The sequence below is a fragment of the Euphorbia lathyris genome, chromosome 4 (assembly GCF_963576675.1).
Source record: "Euphorbia lathyris chromosome 4, ddEupLath1.1, whole genome shotgun sequence".
Lineage (NCBI taxonomy): Eukaryota > Viridiplantae > Streptophyta > Magnoliopsida > Malpighiales > Euphorbiaceae > Euphorbia > Euphorbia lathyris.
Window position 1 is genome coordinate 36005737 of NC_088913.1, and position 22833 is coordinate 36028569.

The 22833-nt window shown below is 38.2% G+C and overlaps 1 long non-coding RNA gene across 1 annotated transcript; it reads right to left on the minus strand.

Annotated features, from left to right (window-relative positions):
- Positions 1–219: 219 nt before the first annotated feature.
- On the minus strand, positions 220–14381 carry LOC136227086 (uncharacterized). Its single transcript, XR_010687971.1, has 2 exons — positions 14076–14381; positions 220–399 (listed from the first exon to the last, which is right to left on the minus strand). It is a non-coding gene; the product is annotated as an uncharacterized lncRNA (long non-coding RNA).
- Positions 14382–22833: the final 8452 nt, after the last annotated feature.

Below are 22833 nucleotides of genomic sequence, written 5' to 3' on the forward strand. Positions count from 1 at the left end.
ATAAATATTATAAACCAAATATGTGTACCTTTTAGATAGTTTGTCTATTTAATTATATATGTATCAAGAATTGAATTGAATATCCTAGATTGAGTATTGCTATCACTTTAATGGAGGTAATTAATTAAGAAAGTATTTAAAATCAAACAAAAAAATTACAAGGATGGTAATATCTAAGTGTCTCACTCACATACAAGAAAATAATAAAAATAAAGAATGGAGGCAACAAGTAGGGTTAATTAAGAAAACATAAACTTGGTACATATTTATTAAAGGAAAATTCAATTGGAATAAAAAAAAAAACAGGGTTACATGAGCAAATGAATAATTGAATTGGGAATGAGCAAAAACGCAAGCAGAGAATAATATAGACAACTACTTCTCTTGTAAGGAGACTCCCTGGAAGCCATTTAAGAGAAAAAAAAAACAACACAATGCAGTAAGATTATTCCCTTGAGACAAGAAAAATAATCAAATGAATCCTATATAAATCAAAGGGTAAGTAATACTAATAAACATACACAGAACGTAGTTAGTTCAAAAGTTTTTACAAAAATCAATCCATTGTACACAAATTAAAAATAAAACGGACAACTTATGAAATATTCAGACTATTGGTTTCCTCGCTCATTTAGAAGGAATCGCTTACATGGCCCCTATTTAGTAATTGCTCCAACTTTTACAATTTCAAATTGGATGAATGGGATTTCAAGGTGGGCATTTTGCTTTCATTTTATCTAGATTCACAATACTGCTCTATATTTTTTTCCCAAATAGGTTTGCTCCCTCTATAAATGCAATTATCTACCATGGTGACGAACACGTGAGGAATGATATAAGGAGAAAATATGTCACGTCCGTGTCCTTAATTTTTTTTATTTATTATACCCTGAATCCTAAGCTATATTATATTCATGTAATACCCGACCCCGAACAGCATACAATGTTACCAATATATTCTCAAAATAAAAATTCATTCAACAATAATACTAATTGATAACAAGCAGAGAAATTCTGATCAACTTCCGTCCCTGTGGGGACGTCGTTGGGTTCGACGGGGGGAAGCTCCGATGCCAAAGTCAGTAAGGTGAATCAAGGGAACAAACTGAATTGACAAAGGATGTGAGAATGTGTACCTTGATAGCCTAGGGATGTAGGCTATATATAGCTAGGAAGTCGTAACCTTCAGCAACTAGAAAGTCTCCATTAATGGCGGTTACAGCTTATCTTTAACCTGGCGGTTAGCTAATTGATAGCTCATTAATGGTCTTTATGGCCGAGTCGGCGGTTAGCCGTTACTGTGGTGAATCAGGTGAAGGAGGAGATTCGCCTCATAGGTTCGCCAATGGATCCCTTCAAGCTGGATCAAGGAGATCCGCCCGCCGGATCTTCTTTGAGGATCTGTACACGGCGTTTCTCCAGGTGAATATCCCTTTTGGTCCTTGGGATAATATCTCAATGTTATCAGAAGCCCCCCCAAAAGTCCCTTAAAGTCCTTTAGGGCTTTTGAGCTTCCGCGCGCCGTCATGAACACATGTATTAATGCGCACTCTGTTCGATGCCAATCGAGGAGTGACACGTGTAACGGGCGCACTGTCCTAGGAAAGAGAAGACGTCCTTCTTTCTCCCTTGCTTTCTCTCTCTTCTCCATTTCGTCTTCACTTTCTTCTTTACTGCTCGAAGCTTTTCCTGGGAATTTCAGAGTTCAAAGCTTTTCGATTTCATGTAAGTTCATCTTTTCTTACTTGATTTGTTCTGAATGTTTAGGAGTTCTTCTTCATCTTCTAGATCAACTTCGGAGCTTTTTAATTCGACCCCTTCCCCTGAAATAGTAGTTGATTTTAGTTGGACCACTTCGTCATCGGAGAACTCATCTTCCTCCGAGGACTCCATTAGCTCTGAGTTAGCTGGGTTTTATAACTCGGCGTGTAATCGCTACCAAACTCGTTCCACTAGGAATCAAGTTCTTTCTACTTCTGTCTCCGGTACCGCTCCGGCCGTTAAGTCCAGGTGTTTTCCGGGGACAATGGCCTCTTCTTCAATCCAACCTAGGAAAAAGAACCCTCGAGCGGAGTCTACTCCGTCTCGTATGAGTGTCGCGGATCTAGTGGATCTGGCGAATCGCTTCACTTGGATCAATAATTATGAGACTCAGTTAGCCGCAGCCCATCAACGACCCTCCTGTCCGCCTAGCGGTTTTCTAACAGTATATTGCAGTCATGTGGAGAGAGGGTTCCGACTTCCTCTCCCAAAGATGATGGCGGACATCCTCTCCTACTTTGATATTACGGCCAGCCAACTGCATCCCAACGGTTGGTTGGATATTGCTTTAGACTGCTACCTCGCCTCAAATTTAGGAGTGGTATATACGGGTCGTATCTTTAGAGCTTTCCATAAACCCTCGAAACGGAAGTACGAATCCTATCTCACTTTCGCCAAATTCGGTGTATATTCGCCATTCAGTGACAAAATGTCCAATGTCCATTGCTGGGATGAGAAATTCTTCTATGTGAAGATAAAAGAGGGCGAATCACTGGGATTTCCCTCGTTTTGGAATCCCAAGCCTTTACACATGGCGGGCGATATGCGAATATTGACCGATAGTGATGAAGAGGTGGCGGAGCTCATGAGGAAGATCAAGGCGGATGCATGGACATACGCAGACGCTTCAGCCTTCATGATGAGTGATATTCCGTTGATTCGCCGAGAGGGGGAACAGTTCATTTACTCGAAGATTATGCAATTTGATCAAGGTAACCTTTATTTCGTCTTGAACCTTGATTACTTTACTATTTTCTTTGGCAGGGGTTTATCTAAGGCCAATCACGCTATTGCAGAGAAACGTAGGAAGTTCCTAGAGGCTGAGGTGCGTAGGAAAGATCAAGCGGCAAATCCTCAAAAGGATACTGGAAAACGCCCTGCAGAAACAGTGGTTGAGCCGCCACTAAAAAGGAGGAAACCTGCAGCTTCTGGAGGTTTTAAGCTTATGGCGGATGCCATGAAGTCCGCCATGCCTGTAGGGGAGATGGAACAGGTAAGTTGCCTTTTATTTTTATCTGTTCATCAAGTTTTGGACTTGAGTTTTGACCCTTGAATGTTTGTGCAGATGGCGAAGCCTGATATGGGCGGATACTGGTCCGCTAAATATGGCACTCAAGGATCTTTTGAGAATGAATCCATCATAAATGACTTGGATGAGGCCCTGGGTCAGGTGGGCGAAGTGCAAAGGAATCAGAACCAAATTCCCGGTTCCATTCATGCGCAAAAGGGGAAAACGGAGCTCCTTATGGTGAGTCCCCCTAGAAAGGATTTCTTTTTGTAGAAAAAGTTGTTCCTTTGCTCTTTTCTTTTAACGAAACTGTTTGTTTTTGACAGATGTATACTCGCATACGTGCTATGGAGGCCGAGCTCCTTCAAGGTGTGGCGGATAAGGCAACCATTGAAAAGTTAGAGAAAGAGGTAGCGGAAGCCAATGCGAACATCGCTTCTGCTAATGCGAACCTTGCCTCTGCCACAGCCGCCTTAGTCCTTAGAGATGCGGAAATCGAGAAGCTAAAGGAAAAGATTGTGACAGATGCCAAGAACCATGAGGACGCCCTAGGAGAAGCTGAATATATGGCAGGCGAACAAGCCTTCTATTATGGCGAACTGCTCATGGCGTACTTTTCCCTGGCGCATCCCGAGATTAATTTTATAGATCCGCAGTTCGCCGTCCCCGACCCAGCGGACGTAGCCAAATATGACAAAATGTCAGACGCTAAGGAATACCTCCGCGAATATGTTCGGAGATGGATGAAGGGACCCATGGAAGAAAGCAAGCCTTCCACTAATGTCACGCTAGTGGAGCTTGAGGAAGTGCCCCCCAAGGCGGGTGAAGAACCGATCACTGATAACGCCCTTCCTCTTGGTCCCACATCTTCCATGGAGAAGGAGGTACCTTTGGCTGGCGTATCCGAGGCTTTGGAGAAGGAGGTTTCCCAGGCAAGTGCCGTAAGCAAAGATAGTGTAAAGGAGGATGCTCCCATTATTACTTAATTGTTTACTTTTTGTAAAAAATCCTTTAAGTACAATTTGTTTAATCCTTTATGGCAGCTATTTATTTTACTATTACGTTTGCGTAAGTAAATATATAGGCATGTAGGATTTATTTTGGAGTAGGTGGCCAGCCATACTCCATTGCATGGACCTTTGTGAAGGTTAGAAGCTATTTTATTCCATTGAAGGAAGTAAAGCTGCCTAGGGGATCAATTTGCTACCTGTCTTTGAGGTGAAGTGATCCGCCCGTAGGACTTGTGAATCCTTTTTTGGGAAGGATATGTAAGAGAGTGTAAAGACCTTGCGTTCAAGGATCGTTTTAACTCTATCGGAGATTGGGATCCTCTCAGAGATGGATCCGCCCATAAGATAGATTCTCTTATGTCTAAGGAGAAAAAGTAGCTATGAGATAGCGATACTTTGTTAATGCGGAGAGCGTTGGATGCCCCCCTTCTTTTTAAGACTGGAATATTGATATTGCTGCAATAAACTTTAAAAAGAACACAGATAATAGAACAAATGATGTTTATTAATGGGAGGAATGCTTTATTACAGCAAGGAGGTCTTATAGGTGAGCCTCGTTAAAACCTTTAGTAAGAAAAACCACATGGGAAAAAGCTTACTAAAGGAAAAAGAGTACTCAAGACCGTGTGTACACCTCATTTTCTGACAAAATATTTGCGGAGATTTTGGAGGTTCCATGTGCGCGGCAATGTGTTGCCCTCCATGTCCTGAATTTTAAATGTGGCGGATCCAATCTTGTCCACTATCTGATACGGACCTGTCCAGTTGAGCCCTAACTTGCCCTTGCCTTCTCGAGACTGGATTTTGTCGGCCTTTCGGAGCACAAGATCACTTACATTCAGATCCACAAGCTTGGCATTTTTATCATGGTAAGCGGCGATCCGCTGTTTATATGCCGCCATGCATACATAGGCTTGGTCTCTTCGATCTCCTACCTGATCCAGACTTTCCCTTAGCCTTTTGCCGTTGTCCTCCTCACAATAAAAGGCCACTCTATCGCTTGGGACCTGTATTTCAACTGGGATCACAGCCTCTACACCATGAGAGAGGGCGAATGGTGTTTCTCCTGTGGCCGTCCTAAGAGTGGTGCGATAAGCCCATAAAACGCTCGTCAGCTGATCCGCCCACTTCTTATCATGCTCTCCCAATCTCTTCTTTATCCCTTTTACGATCGTCTGGTTCGTGACTTCGGTCATTCCGTTGGACTGGGGATAATAAACGGAGGCAAATCTGTTCAGAATGCCCAACTCTTCACATAAAGTTTTGAACTCGCTACAGTTGAACTGTGTTCCATTATCAGTGATGATGGTATGCGAAACACCGTATCTTCCCACGATGTTGTCTTTGACGAATTCCACCATTCGTTCTGCAGTGATGGAGGAGACAGCTTCGGTTTCTACCCACTTGGTGAAATGATCCACTGCCACTACCACGTACTTCCTCTATCGGCGAGTTGGAGGGAATGGCCCGACGATGTCTATTCCCCAGAGGGCGAATGGCCGTCCTTCTATGATGGGCCTTTGGAGATGTTTGGCAGTATGTGATTCATTCGCATGAATCTGGCAATTATGACAAGATTCTACCAATTTTTGTGCATCCAGTTCGGCCGTGGGCCAGTAGAAACCTGCTAACCTGGATTTCTTCAAAATGGTGGCGGATGCTTCATGGGCCCCACATGACCCCTCATGTAGCTCCTTGAGGACTTGTTGTCCCTCCTCCGGCAGAATACACTTTAACCAAGGGTGGCTAAAAGATTTTCTATAAAGACCATCGTTGATCATGGAGAAATAAGCCGCTCTTCTAACTATCCGCCGTGCCTCTTCCTTATCCTCAGGTAAAGTTCCACATAGCAGATATTGGCGAATGGCCGATCTCCAGTCATCTTCTACTGCTGTGAGTAGGGATACTTCCTCTGAGGCAAAGGCTGGAGCTATTTTAACTTCGAAGGGACATTGTGGATCTGTCCAGTTCTCCTCACTGGAGGCCGTTTTGGCTAAATGATCTGCCTCAGTGTTGGACCCCCGGGGTACATGAATCAGTTCCCATTTGGTTTCTTTTGCCTCAAGGTGATCTAGCAATTTTTTGACTTCTGCTACGTATTTGGCCAAAACATCATCTTTCACCTCGTAATTCTTGATTACTTGATTGACCATTAGTTTGGAGTCACTATAGATCACAATCCGCTCGGGAGTGATTTCTTTGAGTAGGCGTAATCCCAATATCAGAGCTTCATATTCAGCAGCATTATTAGTTGTATGAAAATTCAATTTTGCTGCGTACCGTAACTTTATGTATTGGGGACCCTTGATCACAACGCCTATGCCCGCTCCATTCGCCGAGGAGGCGCCGTCGGTGTACATTGTCCACTCTTCCATTAGAGGCTTGGGATGATCTATCCCTTCCTTAGTGAATTCATTCACAAAGTCTGCCAAGACCTGACTTTTCAAAGCTGACCTGCTTTCATATCTCACATCGAATTCACCAAGGCGGATTGCCCATTCCATTAACCTTCCAGAAGTGTCCGGCTTCTGCAACACCTTTCTCATCGGTATATTCGTTCGAACCACCACAGTATGAGCCTGAAAATATGGCCTAAGGCGGATTGCTGTGGTGACAACAGCCAGCGCCATTTTATCAAGCTTAGAATATCTGGGTTCGGCATCTTTCAGAACCTTGCTCATATAATAAATCGGAAACTGCTGGCCGTCTTCCTCTCGTATCATGACCGTGCACACGGCTTTATCCGTAACCGATACGTACATGTAGAGGTCCTCTCCTTTCATCGGCCGACTCATCATGGGCGGCTCCGTGAGAAACCGTTTGATCCCTTCAAAGGCCTTTTTACAATCCTCGTCCCATTCGAATGCCTTTTGCTTCTTGATAACCTCGTAAAAGGGCTGACATTTGCGCGCTGAATAGGAGATAAACCTGCCCAGGGCTATGATCTGCCCGTTAAGGCATTGCACTTCTCTGATGTTCTGTGGTGCCTGCATTTCTAGGACAGCCTTAACCTTGTCAGGATTTGGGTTAACTCCTTTTTCGCTGATCATGAACCCTAAGAATTTTCCATACGTCGCACCAAAAGTACACTTCTCTGGGTTCAGCTTAATATTGTGGCGTCGGAGTACGTCCAGTACCTCCTTTACATCATCTGCATGCCTTTCTATGGTTGTGCTTTTAATGATCATGTCATCCACATAGACTGAGTAGTTATCACCTTTGCTTTCTGCGAATATTTTGTTCATCATCCGCTGATAAGTGGCTCCTGCGTTCTTAAGCCCAAAGGGCATGACTTTGAAGCAATAAGTGGCTTGGTGAGTCACGAACGAGGTTTTGATTCTATCTGAAGGCTCCATGGGAATTTGATGATAACTCGACTTTACGTCTGTAAAGGAGTACATCGCATGTCCGGCAGTTCCATCCACGAGTATGTCAATACATGGCAAAGGGTAGTTGTCTTTGGGACAAGCCTTGTTAAGATCTGTAAAGTCGATACACATGCGGTAAGATCCGCCTGCTTTCTTCACCAGAACGACGTTCGCCAACCATTGAGTGTAAAGTACCTCCTCAATGGCGTCCGCCCGTTGAAGCTTGGTGATCTCCTCCTCTATCACCTTTTGTCTTTCAAGCCCATGGTTCCTTCGCTTCTGAGCTACGGGAATTGCATCTTTGTCAATGTTGAGCTTGTGAGTGATCACATTTGGACTGATCCCGGGGAGAATCTCATCCTTCCATGCGAAGACATCCTCCGCTTCACGGAGTACCTTGGTGATTGCGTCTTTAATTTCGCCCTTGAGCCCTTTAGCCATTCGCACCTGCTTTTCATCCGCCATAAGGTACATTTCTGTCTCGCCTAAGGCCATTATGACGAGCTCCTCCTCATCCTCTTCTTTAGATTGGGGGCGAATCATTAGTGATGCCGAATATGTCTCCTGGGCCACCTTTTGGCTACCTCTGACCATTACACCTCCCTTGGTCGTGGGGATGTAAAGCGTTAAGTGGCGTATGGAGATAAGGGCTGCTACTTCGGAGATAAAGGGCCGTCCGAGGATGATATTATAAGCTAACTGACCATCCAAGATAGAAAATTCCAAATCACCTTTCCAAACCTGATCATCGTTTGTAAGCTCGCAATCCAAAGTGACTTGGCCTTTTGTTTGGATAGTGTGTCCCGTCACTCCTAGGCTATCAACCACAGTTGGCTCTACTTGGACTGGATCAATCATGAGTTTGGCGAAAGCTCCTCTGGTGATGACATTGCACGAACTCCCAGTATCAATCATCACTCTTTTCATCTCCCAGCCTTCCACCATCATAGTGACGACCAATGCATCCGCATGGGGAGAGATTTTAGGACCTACATCGGCAAAGGGGCGATTTAACGATGTTCTGTCAAGAGCGGTGGTCTTTGCCTTTTTCAGCATTGGTTGGTATCCAGGTCCACCTGCTATGACATTAATGGTACCCTTTCCCTTCTTCTTTGGGTCCTCTTTGGATCTATCGCCATCTCCTTTCTTGCCATCACTTTGGATGAACCGATCCAATTTGCCTCTCTCAATGAGACGCTCGATTTCCCGAGCTAACTCCCAACATGCATCGGTGTCATGGCCATTTTTCCTGTGATATTTACAATAATTTTTAGGATTTTTACCAGTATTGGTGTACTCCCCCCCCTTTTGGTTCGGGGTATGAAATGCTCTGTTTGTGTTGATTGTTCTCGATCCACATAAGGACTTCACTTTTAGAAGCGTTGAGAGGTGTGAAAGAGGTGACAAACGTTGATTTGTTCTTAGAACCTCTTTGCCTGCTTCTAGAGGAAGAATCCTGATGCTTGTCTTTGTCTCTATCTCGATGGCGAGATTCGCCCTTGTCCCTTTTAGGCGATGACAGTGATCCTCGGTGAATGTCATCCACCTCGATAAAGTCTTTACAATGCTCCATCAATTCTGCCATGCTGGTGGGTTTCTTTCGAATTAGATCTTCTTGCAGGCTCTTACAAGTGGTGTTTCTCACAAAACATTCCACTGCTACGGAGATATCCACATCAACGATTTGTATGCACAATTGGTTAAAAGTGTCTACGTACTCTCGAAGGGATTCGTTCGCCTTCTGCTTTAACTCAAAAAGCTTCCCTGATTTAACCACTGGAGGAATACAGCCGGCGAATTTAGCGCAAAATTCCCTGCTCAATTGATCAAAACTGTTTATCGAGCCCAGAGGTAGAGACTAAAACCACCCATAGGCTGGACCCCCTAGCGTGGTGACAAACATTTTGCAAAGCACCGGCTCGGTGGCACGATTGAGTTTAAGCAGTATTCGGTATTTTCTGACGTGAGCTTCCGGATTGTCAACACCTGTGTATATAGCGAGATTAGGTATTTTAAAAGCTCTATCTGTTTCCTCCGCCTCAATCCAAGATGCGAAAGGCGAATCTCTATTGGCGAACGGATTATGCCTGGCATTTTCCTCATTCATACGGAGTACCAGAGCTCTAACTCTATCATCAAAATTCTCCGGATCCGCCCTTGGGCGACCCCTTCGTGGAGATCTGCTTGGAGAGGAAGAAGAGCTTGACCCAGATGATGGATCTGATGGCGAACGCCCTCCTCCGCTTCCGCGTCTGCCTCCTCCTCCGCTACTACCTCCTCCGCCCCCCCCCCCCCCACCTGGGGGAGCTTGCCCACTACCCCCTCCATGGCTTCCCGACGGGATGTGACCAACAGTTCCTGGGGGCGGCGGCGGCGGTGGTCCACTCAAATGGGGTGTCTCCCTTGGCCTTTTACTCCGTCTACGACCAGTAGATGGGGGCGATCGGCCACGATGGGAGGATTTTGGTCGTCGAGGCGAAGGTGATTTAGACCGCCTACCTTTCTCCTTTCTATGTTTTTTGTGTGTTCGCCCTTCGGATCCGCCAAGGGAGAGATTTGTCCGTGGGCGCCTCGGGATTTTGGACCCACCCCGATTTAACCCAGGATCCGTAGATCCGCCCGGAAGGGTTGAATCGTTTCTTTGACTTCCTTCTGCGCCATTAGGGAATAACTCCCGATTGATTTGACGTTCTCCACCTGCTGCCGTGGTAGTTACCATAGAATCCGTGTTGTGAGCTTGGAGAAATGAAGAACTTTGGGCGTCCGGTCCAAAGTTTAATAAGGGCCAAGATGATACAGCCGATGTGGACGCCATGCTCCAATGCGGAGGAAGGGTCATCAATGACCGCAGGCGATTCCCCGTCTCGGGCCCAAACCGTTCTCCGATTGCTTGTGCACACATGTTGATGAAAGCATCTGGGTTCATACTACTTTCGACGTGCGTTGCAGGAGTAGTTGAATCTATGCGGCCAGCACTAGATGGTGTAACTAATGGTGTTTCAATCCCTGAAGAGGGATTCTGATCTCCAGTTGTCATAGTTTTTTAATGTGAACGAAAAACCCTTTGTTCGATTAAGGATTCCACCTTCACCGCACCAATTGATAACAAACAGTTTTGTTAAAAGAAAAGCTATTTTGGGGATCTGTACACGGCGTTTCTCCAGGTGAATATCCCTTTCGGTCCTTGGGATAATATCTCAATGTTATCACTAATCTATACTTATTTCACTTAAATTCTACACTACACGAACAAATGATTTACAAAATTTCTATATCGGCAAAACTAAACGTATAATAAACTCTTAACAAATAATTAATCTAACTATTTAATTTAATTTACCTAATTGGCTTGGACTTGATAATTTATATCAAGCTTCCTATGTATCCCCATAAACCTCCAATTGGGAATCAAAGCCACGTAGTTCTACTGAATTTTTCTCGAAAAGCTATTTTTCATTTATACATATATTCACATAACTTACTTTCAGATGATAACAATTATTAATGCAATTCATCTTTCAATTATATGTTATTCACAACTGTCACGTTTAAAACGGTTCGTTTCGCTGACAAAAAATCATTTATCTAAACAAATTCAACCAAACATATAATACGACTTTTACCAGACGAATCCAGTTTTACCAAACAAATCCAATTCAAATGTCTAACACGATTTTTACCAAATAATTCCAATTCAAATGCCTAACACGAATTTTACCGTAGGAATCGTCTTTACTAAACGAAATCTAACACGATTTTTACTACCAAACAGTCAAATTCAAAACCCGCTCAGGTTCTAGGTCTAAAATGACTCTTTCTAATAATCCACAATAAACCTCAGCAAGCAACTCGTATAGGAGGCCATCTTCCTCCTCATTACTTACATCTGAACCCCAAACAGAGCAGTCATATACGTGCAGAGGCGGAGGCAGCCCGGCGCCTGTGGGGGCTCCAGCCCCCACGGCGCCGCCGCTGCCGTGGAGGATTTAGGGAGGGCTAAATATTAGCCCCCCAGCCAGCCGCCGCCCACCATATTAGGGATCGCTGCTACATCTCCTTCTCTGTGGAGAAGGAGATGTAGCGGAGAAGATACAGCCCAGCCCACTTGGGCTGGGCTGTTTTTTTTTAATAATTTGACCCCCCAAAACGACGTCGTTTTGGGGGGGCCAATTAATAAAAAAAACAGGGATTGGGGGGAATCCCCAATCCCTGCGCAAAGTGGCTTAAAAGCCACTTTGCATTTTCCTCCCTTTCTCCTTCCCAAATTTCTTATTTCATCCCTCCCTTCCATTTTTTTTTTCATTTTCCTCCACTTCCTTCTTCTAATTACTTCGGTCAGCCTCTAAATTTCCTAAAGTATATAATTTCTTTCATAAAATTAGATTTATTTTCATTTAGGATTTTTAATTTAAGGCTTTTAATTTATAATTTGTTGAATTAATTTAGTGATTTGTGGAATTAATTTAGGGTTTTGATAGTTTATGGAATTTGTAGGGTTTTGATAGTTTAATTTATAATTTGTTGAATTAATTTAGGGTTTTGATTTAGGAATTTAGTTTAGGGTTTTTATAGTTTATGGAATTTATTTTAGGGTTAATTACAAAAAACTACCCTGTGGTTTGGCCGATTTGCGATGTGGTACATGTGGTATTTTTTTTACAAACACAACCTCGTGGTTGTCACCGTTATACAAATAAAGGAAACGGCCCAAATTCTGTTAAAAAGCTGACGTGGCACGGGTAATTTAGGAAATTCGATTTTTTTTATTTTTTTATTTTTTTCTCTCTCTCCTCTTTCTCTCTCCTTCTTCATCGTTTGATTCTTCTTCTTCTTCTCCCTTTTCTTCTTCTTCCCCCTCCTCCTCCTCCTCTCTTTTCTTCTTCTTCCTCCTCTTCTCTTCTCTTCTTCTTCCTATTTTTTTCTTTTTCTTCTAATTTTTTTTAATTCTGAAAAATTCCAGAAATCTGAGAAAAGGGTGCGTTTTTGCTCAAAGAAGAAGCTGGTTTTCCTGACGGTGCACCGGTGGTGGTCCGGTGGCCGTCGTTGTTGGTGATATTTTAACCAAAGATCAGATCAGTTATGGCCTGTAGTTCTTCCTTTTCTGTTATCAGATTGTTTCTCTTCATTCTCTCTATTTCAAGTTTGTTCTAATTTTCTGTGTTTTTTTCTGGATTCCGCCATGGAAGTTGAAACAAAAAGCTTGGGAGTTTGTTATTTTTTGTTTTCAGATGTTCATGATTGAGAGCTTCTTGCTATTTGAGCATGATTCTTGTAATTTTGTGTGTTTTAATGGTGAGTTTTGTGTTTTGAGTTGCAAATTTGTTGCGTCTTGATGATGTTTGATTAAATGCTTCTGTGAAATTCTTTGTTTGTTTCAGATTCATTAGTGAGAATACAGAGTAATGGAATTGGGATAAACTACGGCCAAATCGCCAACAATCTTCCATCTCCATCACAGGTTGCTGTTCTTCTTCAATATCTGAACATTACAAGGGTAAAACATAAAATGGAAGATGAAGAGAAGAAAAAAAAAAGAAGAAAAGAAAGGAAGAAGAGGAAAAAATGGAGGAAGAAGAATTAAAGAAAGAAATAAGAAGATGAGGAAATGGAGGAAGAAGAAGATGAAATGGAAGAACCAAGGAGAAGAGAGGAAGAAGATGAAGTCAACCCAAGAATTAAGAAGAAGAAAAAAGTCAAAATTTATCTTTCCCAAATTGCCCTTGTGATTTAACAGAATTTGGGTTGTTTCCTTTATTTGTATAACGGTGACAACCACGAGGTTGTGTTTGTAAAAAAAATACCACAGGTACCACATCGCAAATCGGCCAAACCACAAGGTAGTTTTTTGTAATTAACCCTTTATTTTAGGTGCTCTTTAACTTAGAGGTTATGATTTTGGGTTTTCAATTTAGGTTACTTGAAACTTTAATTTAGGGGTTTTGATTTTGGACTATTGATTTAGTGTTTTTAATTTGTAGAATAAATTTAGATTCTTTAATTTAGTGATTTTGATTTGAGGATTTGATTTAGTGATTTTGATTTGTGCCATATATATTTTTTTGTTTAATATAGAACTACAAAAAGATGGACAAATTTGTTATCAGATGTTTTTCAGCACTTAATATTGTTAAGACGGATTTACGCAACTGGATGGGAGATGAACTTCTCACAAATTGCTTGTTGTGCTACATTGAGAATATTTCTTTTAACAGTGTTGAAGATGAAGCTATTTTACAATATTTTCAAAATTCTGAATCTCGAAGAATAGATTTGCCATCTATCGAGAGCGTGTCCGTTGTCAAAAAATAGGTACATTTTCCAGTAATATAGTATATATAACAAGTACTTTTTAGCATTTATTTATCAATACAATTAAATTTTTGTATAATTTGATTTTACTTTTTTATATGTGCAAATTTTTTTTTTAAACTTTAGAGCTAAAATTAGCCCCCCGATTCTAAAATCCTGGATCCGCCACTGTATACGTGTGCCCTTAGTTCATAGAATTCAGAGGATAAAAACATATAAACATAACTTTAAGTAAAAATCTCACAACAGAAAACATATAACACAACTGTAGGCAAAAGAATCTCATAATATAACCGAATAAATATCATGCAGAGAAACATATGAACGAATGCGATTTACCCTTGGCAGAGTTTGAACCTCCATCGACCTCCTCCAAACACTGCTAGCAGCACAGATCGGCACAGATCGGAACAGGTGATTCCACTTTCCAAAAGAGAAGATTGAAAGAATCCAGATGACCTTAAACTCTTCTTCCGCTACTTGGTGAAACGGAAGAACGCAACCCCCCCTTCAGAAGCCTTTTCATTCTCCATTTTCAATATCAATTCTCCCCGAACTCATCTCTTTTTAATCAAATAATAAAGAAAGAGCGAGAGAGATAGAGAGGAGTGAGGAAGCGGTATATATATGAGAGAGAGAGAGAGAGCAAAGTGAGGAAGAAGATAAAAATTGATCCTTCTAGAGAGACCGATCTCTTTGTGTATATATCTGACTAGTTTTTAAGTTATTCCCTAATTTAGGGAAAATATGCACTTAGATCCCTAGTGTTATAATTCCCCTTTAATTTACTTTAACATTTCAATTTAATTCCGATCTTCTAATTCGAGAAATTTTTCTTTAATTCACTCTATTTTTGTGCTTATTTTCATTATTAAAAATCCAAAAATTAAGCGATTAATTGTTCAATATCCATCGATGAACCAAAAATCCATCAACCTCAGATAATTAATTGATTTCCAAATTGGACTCTTACTTATGAATTTGATCACATAAATTTCTCGTTAATTGCATGTAAAATTATAAGCTAATTAAACCAAAGGTGTTATCTCGGGTCTCTAAAAAAAATAATTTCAAATAATGAATTCGATGCGTTATAACCTAATATCAAATGCTAACAAATTGGAAATTTTGGATACGAACGTGACAATTCATTTTAGGATTGGTCGATTAATTGAGTGTTACGAGTATAGTTTTGAGGGTAATTGCACATTTTTGTAATAATTATAAGTTTATGGTAAGTTTTAAAAGAAATTAGATTTTTGGAGATTCTCATCATAAATTGAGTAATTAACCACTCACATCAAGGTATATATATAGGTTTATTTCATAAATGAAAATCATTTTGATCAAATGCAACCTTCTACATTGTTCTTCCTCCTCCATTCTCCTCCACCTTCCACCACCCACCAAAACAGGGCAGCTCCACCATTTAGGGTGTTACTGGAGATCTAACCGTCCAAATCACTTTAAATTTGAACTGGAGACTCTAGACACATCGAAGCAACTTCTGACTGGAGGGATTTGGATTTGGAGTTGTGTACAGAGAATACGGGCTAGGCAGATTGTGAGGCAGATTTAGGGTTTTGTGGTGTTATTCTCAAATTTAGGCTAAGGTAAGTAACTATCAACTAGTATTTTGGTTTGCATATATATATATATAGGTGTGTGTGTGTGTGTGTGTGTATGTATATTGAGCTTTAAATCTCCATGAATTTGTCTCCTAAAGGTTTTCATAGAATGATTTATGTATTTGTTGTTGATTTTTGAGTTGTGTTCAAGGTTTGAAGGAGATGAGTTTACAAAGGTGATTTTGGACAATTTTGATTCATACTTTGATGTGGAATTGGTTTTCTTAAGAGTTTAATTGTTATTTAGTTAAATTGATGTTGAATTGGTTTTCTTAAGGGTTTAATGGTTATTTAGTTCAATTGATGTTGAATTGGTTTTCTTAAGGGTTAAAATGTTATTTGGGTTCAATTGATTGAGTTAAATTTCTTTAAGGGTTTTAATGTTATTTTGGTTCAATTAGTGTTCAATTGGATTTCTTTAGGGGTTTAATTACTGTTTTTGTTCAGTTAAGTTCAATTGATGTTGAATTGAATTTCTTTAAGGGTTTAATGATATTTTGGTTCAATTGGTGTTAAATTGGATGTCTTCAGGGGTTCAATTGTTATTTTGGTTCAGTAAATGTTGGATTTCGATTTATTGATGATTGTAGTAAAGTTTGATCTATTTGATGAGAAAATATATGCAATTGAAGCTTGGTTGGATTTTGGGTAAAGTTTGTATCCATCAGGAGTAGTCCGGACGAGTGGTTTGATATTTGAAGACCATGTTCAGTGAGGAACATGACCTGTATACACAGTCTAAAGACCTAGTCGGGTATTGGCAGCGTAGTGTTGGGTAAGACCAATACGGGATTAGGCATGGTTAAAGAGACGTCTCGATTATGTTTGCGTTTTATGGATTAATTTACGAGGGGATACTCGGTGATGGATATGATGTTGAATTTGATCCAAACTTTGGTTTTTAGTAAATGTTTATATAAAAATCATTACGTTTTGGTTAAGTTTGATTTGAGGTTATTGATTATAACTCTATTTTAGTTGGATGTTGTTTACAAGTTAATAAGTTTAACGTTTGTTTTGGGTTAAATGTTTTCACAAATGTATACATATAACTATTTTGAGTAAAAACTAGTTTCTATAGTTTATAGTTGCTTACTGAGATTTTTGTCTCATTTTTTCAAATGTTTTAATGTTTTTAGGCGAAGAAGTATGAGGTACTGAGGGAAGTGTTCGACATTAGGGCGAGGATTGGATACAGCCACGATTGTCCAAGTCGTCTTATAGGATATTGCATACCATTTTGTACATGTAGATATAGGTTTCTTTTTTGTGTGTGATTGTGAATATTTAGGCACCTGAGTTGCAATTTTGAAAGGATAACGAAGTTCTGCTATGCAATATTTTGGTTTGAATGTCCAATTATGATGTTAATTTGTGTGGTTAGGAACAGTTAACATGTTAAAATTGGAGTCATTTTCTATGTTTCAAACTTGTTTTGGTAAAACACATCAGAAAAGGTTAGTGCATTTTTACTAGAAGCTTGAGGTTTATTACAGTGTCCATTACTCTAGTTGGATCCTTATAATTTGGCATGCTTTGGACAATATATGCTTATTCTATTATAAGAAATGAAATGTATTTTGTATGTTATGTGGATGATCTATGGGTAATTGAGTGATGATTTTCAGAATTTGTTGGGACTATATAAAAATGAAATGAATATGAAATCTCAGTGATAAAATTATTAGACTCACTGAAAATACATTATTGGAATCCGTTCTCATGGATTCTAATTATGAAATACATATAAATCCATAGATAGATATAACAAAGGACCAAAATGCTACACCCGACCCTGAAGGACATCAGGTATGAAGGGAAAACAAGATAACGGGCATTCGTAAATCTAAAAGGCGAACTAATTTATATGACGATAAATTATTAATCGTAAATCTAAATCTATTAAAATTTGACACGAAACTACCGAAACTAAACTTACTCAAAATCATACTTATAACATTTTAAAAATAATTTAGAACTAAAATACAGCTACCGAAATATCGTCGTCGGTCACCGAAAATTCATCAGTGTACTCTATTGACCGCTACTGGTTCAGAAGTTCAATAATGGTGGTTCAGTATCCTATTTCTTCATAGTTTGATCCTATTCCTTCATAGTTTCTTCATAGTTTGATGAATATAACTCCAAAACAAGATCATGTTACAAAATAAAATGTTTGTAAAAATACTATAATTTTCTATTTTTTTCTTTTATGTCATAAAAATATTCCTCCTTTCCACTTACTCAATAAGAAAATTGCAATAATGAAAACCAAAATTTGATTCAATATCTATTCATTACTTTAAAACCATTAAAATAAAACAACAAAAATTTCTTTTTTTAAAACAAAGTAAAAATATCCCTAAGATTATGTCATTTATATATATACATCTTTTGAATTCACAAATTGACAAGTGTTTTACACTTGTTAATTCATTTTCAACAAGTGGGTCACCTTTATATTATAAAGTGCCACTTTTTTTGTTTTTTTTTTAATTTGTTTAATTTTCTATTTATAAAACAAATTTGTAAATTAGTTTTAATTTGTAAAATATAAATATTATATTGGTACAAATATTATATTCTTATATAAAATAATAATTTTAATCCTTTTACTTTATGACGTTTTATAAATTTTACCCAATTCTTTTCATTTATATCAAAGCACATTGAATTAAATCCAAAAATATACTTAAATTAACTAACACTATCTATTTCAAAAAATCAAAATTAGAATTTTAGACACAGATATGACATTTTTTTATGATTTTTTTTAGTTTTTCAAAATGCTTAGCGTTTGATGTGGTGTGTGAATTTTATGTGGCAAATTTCATAAAACTACCACTAATTGCTATATACTAATTGCTATATAATTTAGTGCGGAGAATAAAAATTCCCCACAAAGTCCCTATTCTTCTAGACTTTTAATGTGGCGAATTTAAGAATTGACATTAATCAATTAGAATCTATGGGATATTTTTTGTGCCACAATTGTTTTAAATTTAGTGGGGAATTCAACTTCCCTAAATTTCTCCCACTAAAAATCTATTTTGTTGGAGTGACACCATGTCATATGGTGTGCCATAGCCAATATCTATTGAAATAGTAGATATAACAAACAGAACTAATAATCAGATGAGACACTAATTCAATTTCTATAGCTTTTTTTTATTGTTGTTTTATATGAAATAGTAGATATAGCTAAATTGTTTATTTAGACTTGAAAAATAATTATGTATAATTACTTAAAAAACAACTTTTTTTTATTAAGTAAAGGTTGGGTTACAGGCTAAGATCGGAATGCAAAAATCCCAACTAGGTTGACATCTTCACAAAACCAAACAAAAACCTAGACCCGAATTTTATTAAAATGAGGAAAAAATACATGAGAAAAATTAAAAGAAACGAAATTGTTCTAAACAATACATATCATCAGAAATAAATTTATTACAAAAAGCTGGTGCAGAATTCCACCAAACAATATGATCTGTTGTGACGCCAAATTTAGCCAATGCATCAGCCGTTCTATTTCGTTCGCGAAAAATATGAGTAACATTTAGATCCATAAAAGAACAATGCCGGAGACAAGTAATCCAATCCTGTCGCAACGCCCATGGAACAACTAAAGAGCGCTTCCTAAGCAAATTTACCACATAAACAGAGTCACATTCCACCCATAATTTGTGCCATCCTTTTTCCCAAGCAATCTGAATAGCAAAAATAACGACTTTCAATTCGAAAATATGCGCAGAAGGGGTATCCACTCGAAACGCAAAACAACCCCGAGCAAATCCTCGAGTAGTGCGAAACAACCCCCCTGCTCCCCCCATTCCTGTATTAATATTTGCAGAACCATCTGTGTTAACTTTGAGCCATCCCGGTGGAGGACGAACCCAAGTAACACTCACTATATTAGGAGCTCGAGGGGGTCTAAGGGGAATGTGTAACTGCCTAAGAACACGAAGCTCATCAACATTGTTTTTCATATGACCTTTATTACTAATACCGCCTTCAAGTATCATAATCCAAAGCCTACGAAGCACAAGATGAATTGATGGTGTTTCATTCTCAAATATCGCTTTATTTCTAGTGTACCACAAAATCCAAATCAAACTAACAACTCCAACTAACCATAACAAACCCACTTGAGAAATGAAGCTATGATTTAAACAATTCAAGATAAGAGTAACTAGAGAATCCGTCAATATGATATGTTTACCAAAAAGAGAGCCCAACGCTCTCCAAGAAGTTTGAGAAAAGGGACAATGAACCAGAATATGTTCAATTGAGTCTGATGCCGCTTTGCATAACATACAACGGGAAGCAATAGGTATGCCACGCTTCTGCAATTGGTCATGCGTGGGCATGTAACCCAATAAAGCCCTCCAGCAAACGATCGAACGAGAAGGAGGAATGACTTCAGACCAGATAAACTTGCACCATTGAACCTTTGCTGCATTATTACCTAACGAAAAATAGAAATCCTTGACAGTAAAAATACCTGAAGAAGAATATGTCCAGACGCAGAAATCCTCATCATCACCGCCACGCCTAATCTCCATAATATGTTGTTGTAAAACCTGTGGAAGCTACTGCAGATTTATCCATGAATCTCCATCAAGAAATTCCTCAACGCTATTAAATCGAGTACGTTGGATATTACGGGGCAGATATAATTGTTCACCCACCGATGGCTTAATCCACAATTCACTCTAGAAATACAGCTAAAAACAACTAACATCTACCTTCAACCATAAAAAATTAATTATGACAATAAATATTATAAACAAAAAATGCTTTATATAGTAAAACTTCGATAAATGCATATCATTGGGACCGGAAAAAAATATTCATTAAGCGAGATTATTTATTTATCGATAAATGAATAAATTATTCATTTATCGATAAATCAATATTTATTATTTTATAGATAATTTTTCATTGTAAAATGTATACATTGTCGCAAATGTATCGTCAAAAGATGTCTTTCAAGCAATGATCACTTTAAACAACTACTTGCTACAACATGAGCAAAATATATCAGAAGTTGTGTTTGCACTATAAAAAGTCAATGATGATGTTCATTTTAGTTTAGGTGGAAAGAAAAAACAATCAACTATGGATGCATTTTTTTCAGAAGAAATGACTTCAAGTTGATTGATTGAAAGGTTTTGGTATATATATATTGTATGTAATTCAATAATTATTAATTTATATTTTCATTGGGTCCTTAAGGATTTAAATATTTTTATTACTTAATGCATTTAGTGAGGTTATTACTTTAGCCCATTGGCCCAAGTCGGGACCGAAAGAATTTATTATATAAACGAGGTTATTACTTTATCGAATATTCATTTATCGAGGTTTAACTGTATACTGTTTAGAAAGTTTGTCTACTAATTAAAGTTTTATATATGTACTAAGAATTGAATTGAATCCTAGATTAAGCATTGACATCACTTTAGTGGAGGTAGCTAATTATGAAAGTATTTAAATAAAAAAAATTGCAAGGATGGAAATATCTAAGTGTCTCATTCATATACAATGAAGTAATAAAGAGGAAGAATGGAGACAACAAGGAGGGTGACATATAAAGAATCTCGCAAGTCAAAATATAGTAGGATCAGACATGATAGCTAGCAATAACATATATCCAATTAAGCTTTTCACCAAAGCAAAAACTGAAAAAAAAAAAAAAAGTTGACTCTCCTAAATGCATCTTTTGCTTGATTTTCAAAACCAACTAAATGACAATAACTAAATATAAAAATGCTAAGGACTTGTTTGGATTAAGTGTAATTAAAGTAAGAGAAGGCAATGTAAAGTAAGTGGTCTTTCTTGCCTTGTTTAGATCCTAAACACATGCAAACAATTTCCACAAGTTATGATAGGTTATTATCCAAAATGACTTGTAAATCAATAATAAAACAATAAGAAATGAACCCTCAAGGTCAAGGGTTTTGAAGAAGGGATATCCTTCGGCAAAAAAAGATATTTCTTTTTGAAATTTGAGCTTTAATGGCAGCAATTCGTTTTCTCCAATCAGAGCGGGTATACCACTTTCAATCAACCATCCATTCTTCTAATTAAAAAAAATTAAAAACAAAAGTAAAAGAAAAACATCTTCAATCAACTAAAAGTTGAATGTATAGAAAATTATAGCGTTAATTACACCCATACACTCTTTGGGTTCCTTTAAAGCACTAAATTCTTCTTGCCACCATAATATAAGATTTTAGGGTGAATCAATTAATAACAAGGAAGTGAGAATCACAGAGAACAAAGTGGGAGAGGTGTGGGTTGAGCTGAATCACGATGTGAGTTGATTTGAGTCACGATGTTCGTTGGGAAAGTGAGATTAGCAAGGAGGATGAGAGGGGGAGAGATTAGGGAAGATAAAAATTGACGCAAGAGAAGAAAATGAGAAAGTTGAAAAATAAGCAGATTAAAGGGAAAATGGTTTTCTGCGTGAAAATGGAGGGAGCTGAAATTTATTGTTGCTCTACATTTGGGTGTGTGCAAATAATATCGTTTTTATTTATCTTTTATATATTTTTTAAAAGAATTTTTTTATTTTTTAAGTACTACACTAAACATTACTTTTTTATTTTATTTATATATTATTTGTAAGACATATTGAAAAAAAATAATAATATCTACATGTGTGTGTAAGAAATCATTACAATATAGAGAGGTCACCTTCAATTCTCTCTTTTTTGTTCACCATTTTTATAAGCATGAAATATGAAACTCCTCGCATTATGAAAATTATAACTATATATTTTCTAAAACTCATGAAAATATGACAAAAAAAAAAGGCTTTTATGAGCTCGAACTCCCCAAGTTTTCACTTCAACACTTACTTTTTTTTATATCAAAAAATCTTCCTGACTAATGTTGTGACAATTGTCTGAAAACACAATTTGAGTCTAAAAACAGTGAAGGACACAAGTATCATAAAATGATAAAAGTGGAAGCACTTCCACACAATGTAAAGGCTCACAAGGCTGGTAAATAACAAATGAATGTAGGCTTGGCCCAAAACTCAGCAAGTAAAAAATGTTTGGCTGATGTAGAAAATTTTGAATATAAGTTTTCAAAAAACAAAAATCACCATCACATATAAGAGATAATGGATTTTAAGCATAATCAACTATAATGCTAAGTTATTGTAGACATTGGAGTCGGAACCCTATGATGATATCCAACAAAGAGGGGATCAATGAGAGTGTTTTGAAATACATTTGAATGAAAGTCAGAAAAGTCATAGAAAAGGTCAAACTGTCCAAGCTGAAAGTCAACATTATTATTGGAGTCAAGTTAGGTCCCAAATATCAAATAATATCATTGTACTCTTTATGAGCTTTCCAACGCCATGTGGCATGTCTAAATCAGAGGTCCAACGGAAAAGTTATGACTTACGGAAGTTTCCGTCAAACTCAAGGTTTAACCTAAAAGTTGACTTTTTA